General features: G+C 43.3%; 1 long non-coding RNA gene across 1 annotated transcript; it reads right to left on the bottom strand.

Moving 5' to 3' along the window:
* Window positions 1–9,018: 9,018 nt before the first annotated feature.
* On the bottom strand, window positions 9,019–13,987 carry LOC148120059 (uncharacterized). The gene is made up of 2 exons (XR_015734741.1): window positions 11,200–13,987; window positions 9,019–10,952 (listed from the first exon to the last, which is right to left on the bottom strand). It is a non-coding gene; the product is annotated as an uncharacterized LOC148120059 (long non-coding RNA).
* Window positions 13,988–13,992: the final 5 nt, after the last annotated feature.

The following is a 13,992-nucleotide window of genomic DNA, read 5'->3' as shown; positions in this document are numbered from 1 at the left end:
TTCAACTCTGCCTCTTTTCTCTATTTATCTTTTCCAGCCTGGCTATATTCTGTTAAATCATTGGCTGAAAGCAGCTTCTTTATTAACCAATGACAATAAAACATATCCACAGCGTACATCACCTCCCACATCAGGTGCCCGTAGAGCAAGCCACTCTTCTGTGTGATTTGGTTCATGCGGCACCTGTGGGATCAACCCCTCCCCAGGACACATGCCGATGCCTGCGGCTGTGCTTGTTTAGTAGCCGAGCTACCTCCAAGGCCACTTCCATACTGCCTCCATTCTCTGAGCTGCTTTCTTTGAGTTCCCAGCTAGCTCATCCAGCGTTGATGATTGTAGGCAAGGAAAGGCCACTGGAGAAGTCTTTGTTGGACTTAATGATGATACGCCAGGAAAGGTAATACTGGAGAGTGTTTCCTAGCAGATTCACTGAGCAAACTTAAGCAGCCTGCTAATCTACCCCAGAAGGGATATTTGGACCAGTCAGCCTTGTCTCTACTGCCAACCACAGTAATGTTTGTGCTTTAGACTTAGCACGGTATTACTACCAGTCATGATAGTCCCTCCAGGGCATATAAAAACATTGATGTTACATATTTGCTTGGTACTGATTCATACTGTGAAGAACATTACACATGATAAGAGCTTTGACTGAGGAGGGTAAATTGTCCTGCTAATTAGGAGTCCTGGTACTTTCTATGCTGCTCTCCTGTCAAACACAAGCAGACACACAGCACAAAACTATCAGCTAAGGTCACTTCGTGAATGTGATAAAATTAGACACATAAATCCAGTTTGCCAGAAGGATATGATGTCGGCCATTGAAATGATCAGACATCACCCCTCCCAGTTAATATGAGTGAATGGCTTCAGCTCCACTCCACCCTCCTGCATCCTAGAGAGTTCATTAAGGAACTAATCAAGGGATCCAGCACCCAATCACACTTTAGTATTTTAAATTTAGTATTTTTGACAGTCTCCAACATAGAGTAATTCCTTTCCTTCAGTGTGAGCTTAAACCTTCTAACAAACTCTATGGCAAACTTTCCTGTGAAGACTTTCGAAATGTTGCCTTGAGGTATAGTAAGCTTGACTTTCTTGGATACTAGAATGCTCCTAAGGGCGCTTTACAGAGAACATAATTAGAGGGGGCGGGAGGAAAATCCTTGGTGATGAGGTATTTTTGTCCTGGGAATTGAAAGGTAAGAAGACAGCCATGTGAGACCAGGACGAACATTGGACTCCGAGGGAGTAGAAAATAGCTTTATTTTATAGCTGACACTTGATTTCACATGCATCAACCCTGAACTTTGAGATTAAAGGAAAATTTACCCTGTTCTCTTTTTCTTAGTCAAAAATGTTCTTAGAAAAAAACCAATAAAACCCAAACTAAAGAGGCAGAGAAGCCCAGCCTGGGAGACCTTTGCAGAGTGTGTATAATATTGAGAAAGGTGTGTTTCCCACTCTCCCCCAGAATGCTGGGCATACCCAAACCTTGTTAAGGTTCAACAAATAATTAGCAACAGAACCACCAAATATTCCGTCTAGAAATACATTTATTAAAACTAGTTTTAATAAAATGTTTGGAAGGATTTTTTTTTTTTAGCTCGTGGGTATGGGAATGTATACATGAATTCAGGTACCCATTAGGACAGAAGAGGATATTGGATCCCCTGGAGGTGGAGTTCACGTCGCTGTGAGCAACCTGACATGGGCATTGGGAACAGAACTCAGGTCCTGTGTAAGATCATCAGCACTTTAAATTGCGTAGCCATATCTCTAACCCTGTGAGTTAAAAAAGATTAGAACATTTTTAGTAAGTGGAAACCCAGGTCCTTCTTAATGATGAACCAGAAATAGATGTAACACAGACCTGTATCTACTATCCCCAGGAGAATGCGAGGCACACCAAAGGGTATTGTGTGGAGATGCTTTGGCTCTGATGTGTTACCCATTGACTGCCAATTGGTTTGGATGATCTGGTTGGCTAGGCAGCTGTTGCTTCCCCCCCCCCCCCCACTCCACAGGTGCCCTTCCTAAAGCTGTGTCCTTGATCAAGGAAGAGACAGAGGAGGAACAGCCTTTGTGAAGGGAAAATGTAACCTCCAAACACACTTCCAAGATCTATTTGCAGGAGAACGTGACTAAGTTCTCAGGACCTAGGCACATCTGAATGAGGTGCTACGCACGGCAGGATGCCTTTAAATAAAACACACAGAGCTGGGCTTAGGAAAGACATTTCACTAATTCTGTCATTTGAAGTCTTTGGGAGTGGGAGAAGATTCCATAGTGAAGGTCTTCGGACAGAGATACATACCATCAATCTCTGATTGATTTATAATACATACTAGAAGAGAAATCACTCAGGAATTTAGCATAAGATTCTGGTTGTGTGTAACATAGTGATCATGAACTTGAATGGCCTCAGAACACTTACCCTTGAGTTCTCTGTGTATTAAGGGACGAATTTCTGTGGAATACACATGTGTAGTACACACCATTAACTAGGAAATTACTCTTCTTGGGGTGAAATACATTTATAACTCCCTGGAATGAATGGTGTTCTGGAGGTGAATATGGCTATACTTCTCTGGGATGAACTTTAGAACATTGGGCTTAGGCCTGGAAGTGATGTGGTCAATATTTCACAGTTCCTTGTAGATGAGCTCTCAAATCATATATCAGACACCACACTTCTGTTCCCTTTAACTCTCTTGAAGTCAGCAAACGTCTCTGGAACAATTGCTCTGTGTGTATTCCATGCATACATGCACACATAGAAGCCAGGTCAACATTGTGTATCTTCTTTGGTAACTCTCCACTTTATTTTCCTTTTCTTTTTCTCTTCTCTTTCTTTCCCTTCTTTCTTTGTTTTTTTTTCTTTTTCTTTTTTTCAAGAAAAGGTTTCTCTGTAGCTTTGGACCCCACCCTGGAACTTACTCTATGGCCCAGGCTGGCCTCAAACTCACACAGACATCCTCCTGCCTCCGCCTCCTGAGTGCTGGGATTAAAAGCCTGTGCCCCTACCGCCTGGCTCACTTTATTTTCTAAGGCAGGGTTTTTCACTGAACCTGGAAATTGTTCATTTGAGATTTAGCCAGTTTAGTTAGTCAGCTTGCCACAGGGATCCTGTCTCTGCCTCTTGAGTCCTGGGATTAAAGGTAGGTCACTATGCCAGCCAGCTTCTAAATGGGTTCTGGTGACTTAAACTCTGGTCCTTACATTTGTATGGCAAGTAATTGATCCACTGAGCTGCCTCCCTAGCTCTGACTTAAGTTTACAGCAACTGTTTACACAGCTGTCAGCTAATCTGCCCAGACCACAGGGTTCCTTACGGTGACATAATACTAAAAGGTTTTCTTCCTTCCTCAAGCAAGTACTTGATAATACTGACTCTGTTTCCTCGACTATTTTATTGAAAGCTTCTATACAAAATTATAGCTTAATATCCAGCACTTAAGTCTCTGTGCTTCTATCATGTTTCTCAGCCACAGTTGGCAAATTGTTGGCCTGGCACAGGCAGAAGCAGCGGCTCTCACAGTGCTGACTGTGGTCTGTTGTAAACTGATTTTCACACAGAGAATGGATCATTACAGTGTATTAAGCAGGTATGTTTATTAAATGTAGTGACATAGTCTCTTCATGTTTTGTTCTAGAAACACTTTATGTGTGTGATGTTGATACTCCAGCCAAGGGGTCACATATTTTAAGTAAAGCTTTGTAGCTGAACTACACCCTCAGCTCATGGTTTTTTTTAACATGTTAAGAAATATTTTTCTTAATATTTTAGCAATAAATAATAACACTAAAAGTCAATATTTTTAAAGATAAATGTAGACGCCATGAAAATTTGGGTTTATTTAAGTGAAAAGATTGATCCACGTAAGAGAGTCATTGACAAGCATGCTAATTATGTCAATTTAGAGTTTTAAGCACTTTTTATTGATGGTCAGACCAAAAATGGGCTTGTGCCTCTGAAAAGTCTCCTGGTGTTCAGGCTCTGAGGTACAGAATTTTAAAGGAAAAGCCCACAAAGACCACCACCATTTACATCAAAGTCAGATGAGGGTCAGAATAACCTTAAATGTTCACTCCTGGCAGAGCATAGTAATTATTTTAGACACAACACGTCAATTTTTGACGTATATTTTTTAGTTATTTTAATTTACTTTTGTTATTTTGGTTAGTTCATCAGGACCATAGTCAAGGCATGGAAACCTCAAAAACACTGTCAAGGCAGATGTACTTGTTGGGAGGGGGGCAGAGGGCCGAGAACCATCTAAGCAAACACACAAGATGACGCTGCCTTAATCATTCCATAAGCATTCTGCTCTTCATGGCCTGGACAGCACCAGAGCGCAGAGAGTTTTGTGTGCCCCCGAGAGGGGAATATTTAACTGGTTAGGGTGGAGAGCTCCTAGTTGGGAGTTAGTTAGCAGCCTCTAATTACCCAAGTTTCTCAGCTGGTAGTTTCTGATTAGATAAGCTTCAGTTTACATTGAGTTGGGGTTCAGTTTGCTTGTAAAGGAACAAGAGGCACTGGAACTGTGCTGGATGGATTTATGTTAACTTGAACCAAGCAAAAGTCATCTGAGAGGAGGGAACGTCAATTAAGAAAATATTTCCATAAGGTCAGGTTGTAGGCAGACCTGTAAGGTATTTTCCTTAATTAATGATTGATGCGGAAAGGCTCGGCCCATTGTGGGCGGTGTCATCCCCCGACCTGATGGTCCGGGATTCTGTAAGAAAGCACGCTGAGCTAGCAAAGTGGTGCAAGCCAATAAGAAGAAGCTCTCCTCCACGGCCTCTGCATCAGTCTCTGCCTCCAGGATTCTGCCTGTTTGAGTTCCTGTCCTGACTTCCTTCAGTGATGAACAGCAATGTGAAAGTGTAAGGCAAAACCTAAAAACAAAAAAAAAAAAAACCTAAAAAACAAAACAAAACAAAAAAAAACCCCAACCCTAACTAAGACAGGTTGGCAGCAGGATAGTGTGATAGTGCTCTGATAGATCTGACCATGTTTTGTGGAGGATTACGGAAGGACTTTGGAACTTTGCACTAGAGGAACCATTGAGTGTTGAGACCTTGGTGGGGTGTTCTGTAGGACCTGGAGGATAAGGATGTTGAGAGTAGTGTGGATGATAGAGGCTTAGCTTGTAAGATTCCAGAGGGAAGCAAAGGCTTCCAGGCCATTTGTGTGAGAATATGCCATGTTTGGTCAGCTGGGGCTGAAGAGTCACCTGCTGGTTAACAAGAGACTGACACCATTGAAGTGAAACTTTTGAGTTACTGGGACAACTGATGCTCTTAGCTGGAGTGGAGAAATTCGCAGTGATTACGAATAGATCAGAACCAGCTAAGGGAGCTGGCATGAAACCAATCTAGGCCCTCTGCATCTGGGTGACAATTGTGAAGCTTTGTCTTTTGAGACCTGTCCCTGATGCATGAGCTGGCTCTTTGGATCCTATTTCCTATGGTGGGACGTCTTGTTCAGCCTTGATGCAGTCTTGGGTCCTGCCTCTCAGCTTGATATACCATGCTTTGTTGATTCTCATGAGAGGCCTTACTCCATCTAAGTGGAGATGGAGGAGAAGTGGATGGGGGGGAAATGGGGGAGGTGGGGAGAGGGGGTGGGAGGAGAGAAAGGAGGGAAAACTGTGGTTAGTATGTAAATAGGTTTTTTTTTTTTCTCGAGACACGGTTTCTCTGTAGCTTTTGGAGCCTGACCTGGAACTAGCTCTTGTAGTCCAGGCTGGCCTCGAACTCACAGTGATCCACCTGCTTCTGACTCCCGAGTGCTGGGATTAAAGGTGTGTGCCACCACTGCCCGGCTCTAGTATGTAAATAGTTTTTAGTAATAATAATAAATAAAAAACATGAAAAAATAGATCAGATCTTTGTGAAATCTTTGGTGGTGAAGGCTGTACCTTGTGCTGGCAGCTGAACTTGGTAGTGTAAGAGTCACCAGGTGGTGTTGATTTTGAAGGTTTGAAGGGGTTTGTATAGCAGCTGAAGCTTGTACACTGTGTGGCAGGGCTGGAGTCCCTGAAGGAGTCTAGAAAAAACTGTTAGTGAAAGTACAGCCCAGTCACAGCAAAGGGATACAGCAATTTTGGAGACTCCAGTACCATGGGATGAGCACCAAGCACAGCAGCGGCAGGGGAGCAGAGCCAGCGGAGCCTGAAAGACAGATTGTGTGTGCTGCAGAGCGTGGAGCCAGAGAAGTGACTCAAACCCTTTGAAGGACCCTAAAAGATCACAAGTGGATTCCAGATACCTGAACATTGAGTGATTTACACTGTTGGAGTTTGGTTTTGCTTTGTTCAGATTGTGACTGTGCCCTGGTTCCTCCCTCTGGAAGAAAGAACTGATTTTGTTTTAATTTTATAGGAGTCACTTTTGAAAGACTTTGGATTTTAAAAGATATTGGCCATTTTAAAGAGCTTTAGCTTTTAATGTGTTTGAATTTGTCAAGACTGCAGGATTTTTGAAAGTTATTTACATTTTTAGTGTGAGATCTTGGGAATGAATACGAAAGGGGAGATTTTGGTTTAATGGTGATGTGTCTGTGTGTCAAGTTGACAAGGGGTTAATAGTGCTGGATAGGTTCATGGATTTATGAAAATTTAAGAACATTTTCTTAATTAGTGGTTGGTAAGGGAGGGTCCAGAACATTCTGCATGGTGCCATCCCTGGGGATGACTGTCCTGGGTTCTATAAGAAAGTGGGCTGAGCAAGCCATGAAGAGCAAGCCAGTAAGCAGTCCCCCTTCCTGTCCCCTACATCAGCTCCTGCCTCCAGGTTCTGCACTCTGTAAGTTCCTGTCCTGATTTCCTTCAATGATGAACAGTGATGTGAAAATGTAAGCCAATAAACCCTTTCCTCCCCAAGCTGCTTCGATACTGGTCCTCATAGCCATAGTTACCCTAACTAAGACAAGAACTGTCTAAGCCTAATGACCTCCCAATGAAATATTTTTATTATAAGGACAAAAGTTACCTGTTATTATATATCCTAAAGCAGCTTGTGAAACTCTAGACTCCTAGATCAATAGTTCTAAACCTGTGAGTTGTGAACCCTGGGTGGTTGAACAACTCTTTCACAGGGGTTAGCTAAGACTATCAGAAAACACAGATATTTACGTTATGAACCACAACAGTAGCAAACTTACAGAAGTAGCAATGAAAATCATTTTATGGTTGGGGTCACCACAACATGAGGAACTGTATTAAAGGGTTGCAGCATTAGGAGGTTGAGAACACTAGACTAAATGAAGACTCTAAAATAAATCAGAATGTGTAAGAATTATATTAGAGGAAGTATCTGTGAAAATAAGGGAGAGGTCTGGAGAGGCCCAGAGAGGGAGGAGAGAGGGACAGAAACAGAGAGAGAAAGAGAGCAAATTGACACAGACATAACAAATGGATACAGATATGACAGTGATTTATAAGGAGTAAACAAAACAGATGAAAGTTATGTGAACTCTCAGGGGAGTTCAACAAGGCCTAAACCCCCAGTTACCTCATCAAAGAAGTCTCACCTGCGGCCGAAATGGTTGAACTTTCTTAGATGAGATGATACTATTGCTCCCTAGACTTTACTTTAAATAGAAGAAACATGGAAGGACTGGAGAGCTAGCTCAACAATTAATAGCATTTGCTCCCTTCCTTATGTTTTGGAATGGTAATGTATATACTGTGCTGAAAATACATGATGTGGTTTTTGATTTTTATATTTTAAGTGGGTTATAGTTAATAGATTGCTGTGAGTCTTAGAAGAGACTTTGGACTTTAAACAGTGTTGAGGCTGTAATAGACTATGAGAACTTTTGAAGTTAGATTGAATGCATTTTTGCATTGTGATAGGACTATAAGTCCACGGTGGGGGAATGTGGTGGTTTGGTTAAGAATAGCCTCTTACAGTCTCATATATTTGAATGCTAGTCATCAGGGTACAACACTACTTGAGAAGGATTAGGAGGTGTGGCCTTGTTGGAGGAAGTGTGTTGCTGGGGCCACTGGGTGCCCAAGCCAGGCCTAGTTGTTCTCTCCTGCCACCTGCAGACCCGGATGTAGAACTCTCAGCGACTTCTCCAGCACCAAGTCTGCCTGTGAACTGTGAGCGATCGGCCGTGATGATGATAGATTAAACCTCAGAAACTTTTTGATGCCAAGAGGCTTTGTCCTTCTGTGATCTCAGCTCTTCTCATTTTAAAGACAGTATATGATTTTTCTTAAGTAAAAGGCTTCAAGCTGCTCCTCCTATCACGGCTGGACTCCAAAGTCCTTCCTGCAGAGACATTCAGGTGTAGCCATTTGTCTTTGTCTGACTAGGCGGTAGTCCTGAGGGCGTTGGCTATGTGCCTTCTGGGACTTCTGCATTGTCATTTTAACCACATAGCTATCAGTTTATCTTTAAACAGATCACCTTTCCTTTAGTCTAGTCATATCTTGATTCAACTTCCTTTAAGTGCCTATTGTGTAAAATAATAGAATTTGTTTTTCTGAAAGCACAGGGCTCTTCCAATAGATTAAATAAACAGATGAAGTGGTTGTAGCTGAAGCTATGGGAGATAAATTAGAGGGGTGGCTAGGAACACACCTTGTGAAAGGTGTTCACACATGGTCGTGAAAGGCAGGCCTAGCAAAGGGTCTCCAGGTGAGACAGTCATGATCACGACAACATTTTGGATGATTACTCTGGCAGAAGTGAGTAGGATTACTTAAAGGAGGTCCGGATGGCAGCAGATGTTAGGAAGGTAGATAATGAGTCAGTGTGAGTCATGCTAGTGACTAGGAGTCATCAGAACGTGTAATCTGGCTATAGAGGTGAGAAAATATTGTTCTTTAAAAAAAAAAAAAAACATGATGATGGGATGCCCCGGGCGGCTCGCGGAGCAGCTTCTAGTCCAACAAGGATGGCTGTGGGTCCCTGCAAGATCTCCAGGGTGGCAGTGCCATGCGGCCAGGGGAGTCAGGCGGGCGGTTATGGCAGATAAAAGGCTCACAGGACATAGTATTATTTAAAGAAGAGGGAGACATTTATTGCTTAAAGAAGAGGAAAACAGAGAGACATAAGAGAAACATAGAGAAAAACAAAGGCACATGTACACATGACAAGAGACAAACACAAGAGAGAGAAAAGATGGCAACGGGGGAGGTCAGAAGTGGCTGGGGGTGGGCGTGGCTAGCTCTTAAAGTGACCGCAAAGGAATAACATTCCCAGATCCTTTTTATAATAAAAAGTAGAAGGTTAGACATTACAGTTTGAAGGAATTGGGGCGGCGAATTCTCAAGGCTGCTTCCGGCTGATTTGTGGGCGTCGTCTTTGGGGGGGGGAGATCCGAGAGAAGCTGGGTGCTGGTCACATCCTGGCATAGTTGGTCTCTGCTCCCGACAGGACAGGTGTCTGTGGCATGGAAATATCTGGTGTTCCTTGTACCTGGTTAGAGTATTGGCAGAACAGAGGACAAAGTTAAATTGAGAAAAAATTTTTAGGACCAGGGAATTGAGGGGTTTGTATCTGACCTGTTTATGGTAGGTTCTTTAATTCGGCTCCCTGGAACTCATAAGAAAAATAGAAGTTTTAGACATATACATTGTATTAAGAACTCCTTGGGTTTGTAAAAACAGAAATTATAATGAAAAGTATTTTTATTTGGTGAGACAACCTGGCAAAACCTCTTAGCTATCAGACTGTCAGAGATCTTTGAGAAGGATAAGATTTTACTTGAGTTACTGATTAAAAAATGACAGAGAACTTACTTGGTTGGCATCTAGAGCTACTCTTTTGAGTCCTCCCTGGTCGCTGAAGGTTGCATTTGACCTTTGTTGTTTAATGCAGAGCCTGTCAGGCTTTAGAAGACCCTGTGGGCTAAGAAATCTTTAGGAAGACAGGCCTACCTTGACCTGGGCAGCTAGGCTGTCGATTCCAGTGATTCTGTCCACGTTTGGAGGTCTTCGGTTTAGGTGAAAGGCAGTTTTTGCCCAATGGTCAGCGCTTAGCAGTCGAAGCAAACTGCAGATGTACACTGGTCTTTGACAGTTTGTCTTCTGTCTTCTCGGAGGAAACAGAGTGCTTGCTAGGAGCCAACCTGTCTCTTTTTGTTATGAAAAGTTTTTTAAATAATTAAACATTTAAATATCACATCCCCCAGATCTCTGAACAGTTGAGGCTGTTTATTAGGTATAACTGCAGTATAGAATCTGTCTGGAAGGTTGGGTTTGAGTTTGACTGTACTGACTCTTAATAGGTAAGATCCACATTTGTAAAAAGACAGAAAGAAAGAATAAAAACTGTTTGCAACATCAAGATTAGTGGCAGAACTGACAATGGTAGAAAACAGCTTAAAAGTACATACCAGTTTATGATTTTGTAGTCTGAAACGAGATGAAATGAACAATCATTATACATAGAAAGATTGAACAGGAATTAGGCAGACTGCATGTTCCTGATGGGCCCTATCAGAAGCGCGTCACTATGCAAAACACCTGTAATCACAGTTAAGGAGAGGATTTCAGTGAACATCGAGGAGGGGGAAGGGAAGGCAGGACATACATAACAGTGGGAGAGCTTGGTCGCATGATCTGGCTCTCAGTGAATCTAGTGATAAAATCACCTGACCCCAATGAACATGGCGGCGGACACGTGTTGTGGCTTGAATGGAAAAACCGCGGGAATTTTAAAACCCGGGGGCCGCCTGGTTGTTATCCAGAGTCTGAATTGTGAAAAACCCGCATAAACAGACAATTTAAGGCATATTTAGGCTGGAATGACTTGCTTTCCCAGGTCAAGACCGTGAAAAACCCGCAAAAACCGTGGCATCTCGAGCCTATGGGGAACGGCTCCCCGTTTAGGTGAGATGCAAATGAATCGACCACCCAGGAAACGTAGGTGAGCGTCCCCAATCCACGTGTGGGGTGGTATAGGCCGAACCGGATCAGCCTTTTCATCTGTGAGAAAGATAAGAAAGAAGAAAAGAATGAAATAAGAGAGGAAGAAGACTGGAGGCCCTGGGCCCCAGGTGCGGGAATGCACGGGCTTAAGAGGATGCAAGCCGTAATGAACGCCAGCGACGGGGCGGAGAAGTACCCCCCCCCCCCCCCCCCCCCCCCCCCCCCCCGCCCAGAAACACGGGGAGGACCGGTCAATCCCGGGTTAAAAAGGCTCAGATAAGCTGGCTGGAGTGAGAAAACTTACAATTAGAAGCTGGTGTTGTTTGTAGGAATGAGTTCAGGCAGTTGGTGGTGTTGAGAAGGCCCTCGGTCCCGATTCAATCCCGGAAGTTGGTGCTGAGAGTCCTGGACGAAAGGTGAAGCTGGGACCCCGGTCCTTGGTGGGTGAATCTCTCAAGTCCACAGCACCAAATATTGTTCTTTTAAAAAGACATGATGATGGGATGCCCCGGGCGGCTCGCAGAGCAGCTGCTAGTCCAACAAGGATGGCTGTGGGTCCCTGCAAGGTCTCCAGGGTGGCAGCGCCATGCGGCCGGGGGAGTCAGACGGGCGGTTACGGCGGATAAAAGGCTCACAGGACATAGTATTATTTAAAGAAGAGGGAGACATTTATTGCTTAAAGAAGAGGAAAACAGAGACATAAGAGAAACATAGAGAAAAACAAAGACACATGTACACCTGACAAGAGACAAACACAAGAGAGGGGAAGATGGCGACGAGGGAGGTCAGAAGTGGTTGGGGAGTGGGTGTGGCTAGCTCTTAAAGTGACCGCAAAGGAATAACAGAAAAAAAAAATCATAGGAATGTGGTATCCCTCAAGTTTCAAGCTTAAGTATTGCTTAAGGTTTTCAGGGTAGCCAAGTACTAAATTGGAGAGGTTAGAAGACTAAGATTGGGAGTGAGCTTCTCAGCGCGGCTTTCTATGGGAGAGCATCTAATCATTTGAGTGAGGGGGCGTAGAATCAACAGGCACAAACGTACAGTTCCTTGCTGTGTCCAGGATTGGTTTGAGAGCCTCCCAAGCGTCTGCTTAGGTTTGTGCTCAAGGTTCACAGTAAGCAGCCCCCCACCCCGTCCCCAACTGATTATTTACAGACTTTCCCCCAGTACAGTCTTCAGAAGGTGGGTTGTCTGCTACATTTACTACTTTTGTAACTCTTTCCTTCTCAAAGTGCTGTCTGTGTATTCCAGTTTAGTGGCTTATTTTGGGGTTCTTTGTGCTGGTCACATGCTTAAACAGGTCTGAAAAATGGGAAAAGTTTTGTTTGAATGTTTTGCATTTTCCTGTTCCCTTTGGCACAAAGGGCCATTTTTATTTACAATCTGAGTTCAAGAAAAGACTTAAAGATTACACCTGTCAGGAAAGTGGGAACTGATAGGAAGTCCGGTAAAACGTGCAGATGAACTGGGTTGTTGGGAAGATACTCTGACATGATATATATACCCATGCCTAAAGAGGGCACCAGATCTCATTGCAGATGGTTATGAATCATTATGTGGTTTCTGGGAATTGAACTCAGGACCCCTGGAAGAGCAGCCAGTGTGCTTAACCTCTGAGCCACCTCTCCAGACCAATGTTCTATATTTTATTTAGAAGGTCAAGACTAATTTATTTTTTTGCATGTGTGTGACACACACATACACACTGAAGATCTAACTCAACTGCTTTTTGCATACAAGGCAAATGCTCTACCATTGAACTAACACCCCAATTCTCTATGTGTTGGTTTTCAAGGTAGGGTCCCTGTCAGGATTTCAGTGAGGCCCATCACTATTTAAACTAAAACATTCTAATTTTCATTTACACAACAGTTTGCTGAAGAAATGATTCCATGGCTTTGCAAAGGGATTTAAGTTTGAAAAACACTATTTTATCCAATGACTGTTAAAAGACATAGTTATGAAGAGCTCCAAGAGAGTTCAGTGTAAAGTGGAAACTGTTTGAATGATAGCTAACCCCACAAGTCTTATGCTAATAACAAAACAGGAACTATCTCTGGGCCATTTTTAGAGTTGTCTCAATTTTGTTTCACTATATATAGCTTTGTTTACCCTAGAACTCACAATGTAGACCAGGCTAGCCTTAAACTCAGAGATTCCCATCTCTGCCTCCTGAGTGCTGGGAGAAAGGGCATTTATGACCCCTAGCGCCTACCCTTCAGTTTCTTAAAAGAAGTGCTTGGCATTTGGTTTTGCATTCTAATGTGAAGTACAGTAAGAGCTTTATAAACACTGGTTCCCATAGCAACTCTAGGTACTCCAGCAGTGCAGCCTTCCTTACCCAAGGAAAGTTTAAAGGGGGCATGAAAACTACCTTAATTACTGATGAAGGAAGAGAGAAGGAATACAGGGTTTTGGATACTTGTATGAGAAAAAGAGGCGGCAGGAGACAAAACATTTTGTGAACAGAAGAAACATCTGGACTGAATGCCAGTGAAAAACAAATTACCCATGCTCTAAAATGCGAATTTAGATAGAAATGACACCAAGGAAGCCAGCCTTTGCACAAAGAATTAAAGATCTAGTTCTATGCTAATTGGAAGTGTCTCACATGGAAATCATTCTCAGACACAATGTTGCATCACAAGACCACAGTGAAAAAATAAAGCTTCTCACATTTTCCAAAATATATATTCTCTCCAGCTCTAACTCCTTTCGTAAATGTTTGCCAAAACTGACGAACGTTTGAACTTTTTTTTTTTTTTTTAAAACAGAACCAAACGAAAACTCTGCCCTGAAAGGTGACTATGAGAGTTCAAGCTGGTGAACTTGGATCCCTAAACTCTCCCACGGGTTCCGATGGTGCTGAGGCTTCTGTGGGCGGCACACAAGACTCCATGCCTGAGACACTTGTGACTCTCCAGGAGAAAGAGCCCGAGGCACCTGGCAGCAGCTTGTGCAAGCAAGCGTTCCCCGGATTACTCACAGACCACAAGGGAGAGACCGCGCATGCGCAAGACAATTGCCTAACCCGGCGGTAAATCCAGCAGCCTAGGGCCCCTGGCCCCGCCTGGCTGGCGACCCGGAAGCAGATGTT

Source organism: Myodes glareolus, chromosome 13 (assembly GCF_982192425.1).
Source record: "Myodes glareolus chromosome 13, mMyoGla1.1, whole genome shotgun sequence".
Taxonomy (NCBI): domain Eukaryota; kingdom Metazoa; phylum Chordata; class Mammalia; order Rodentia; family Cricetidae; genus Myodes; species Myodes glareolus.
Note: the sequence above shows the minus strand (reverse complement) of the source record. Positions and strands in the feature narration are given on the sequence as shown.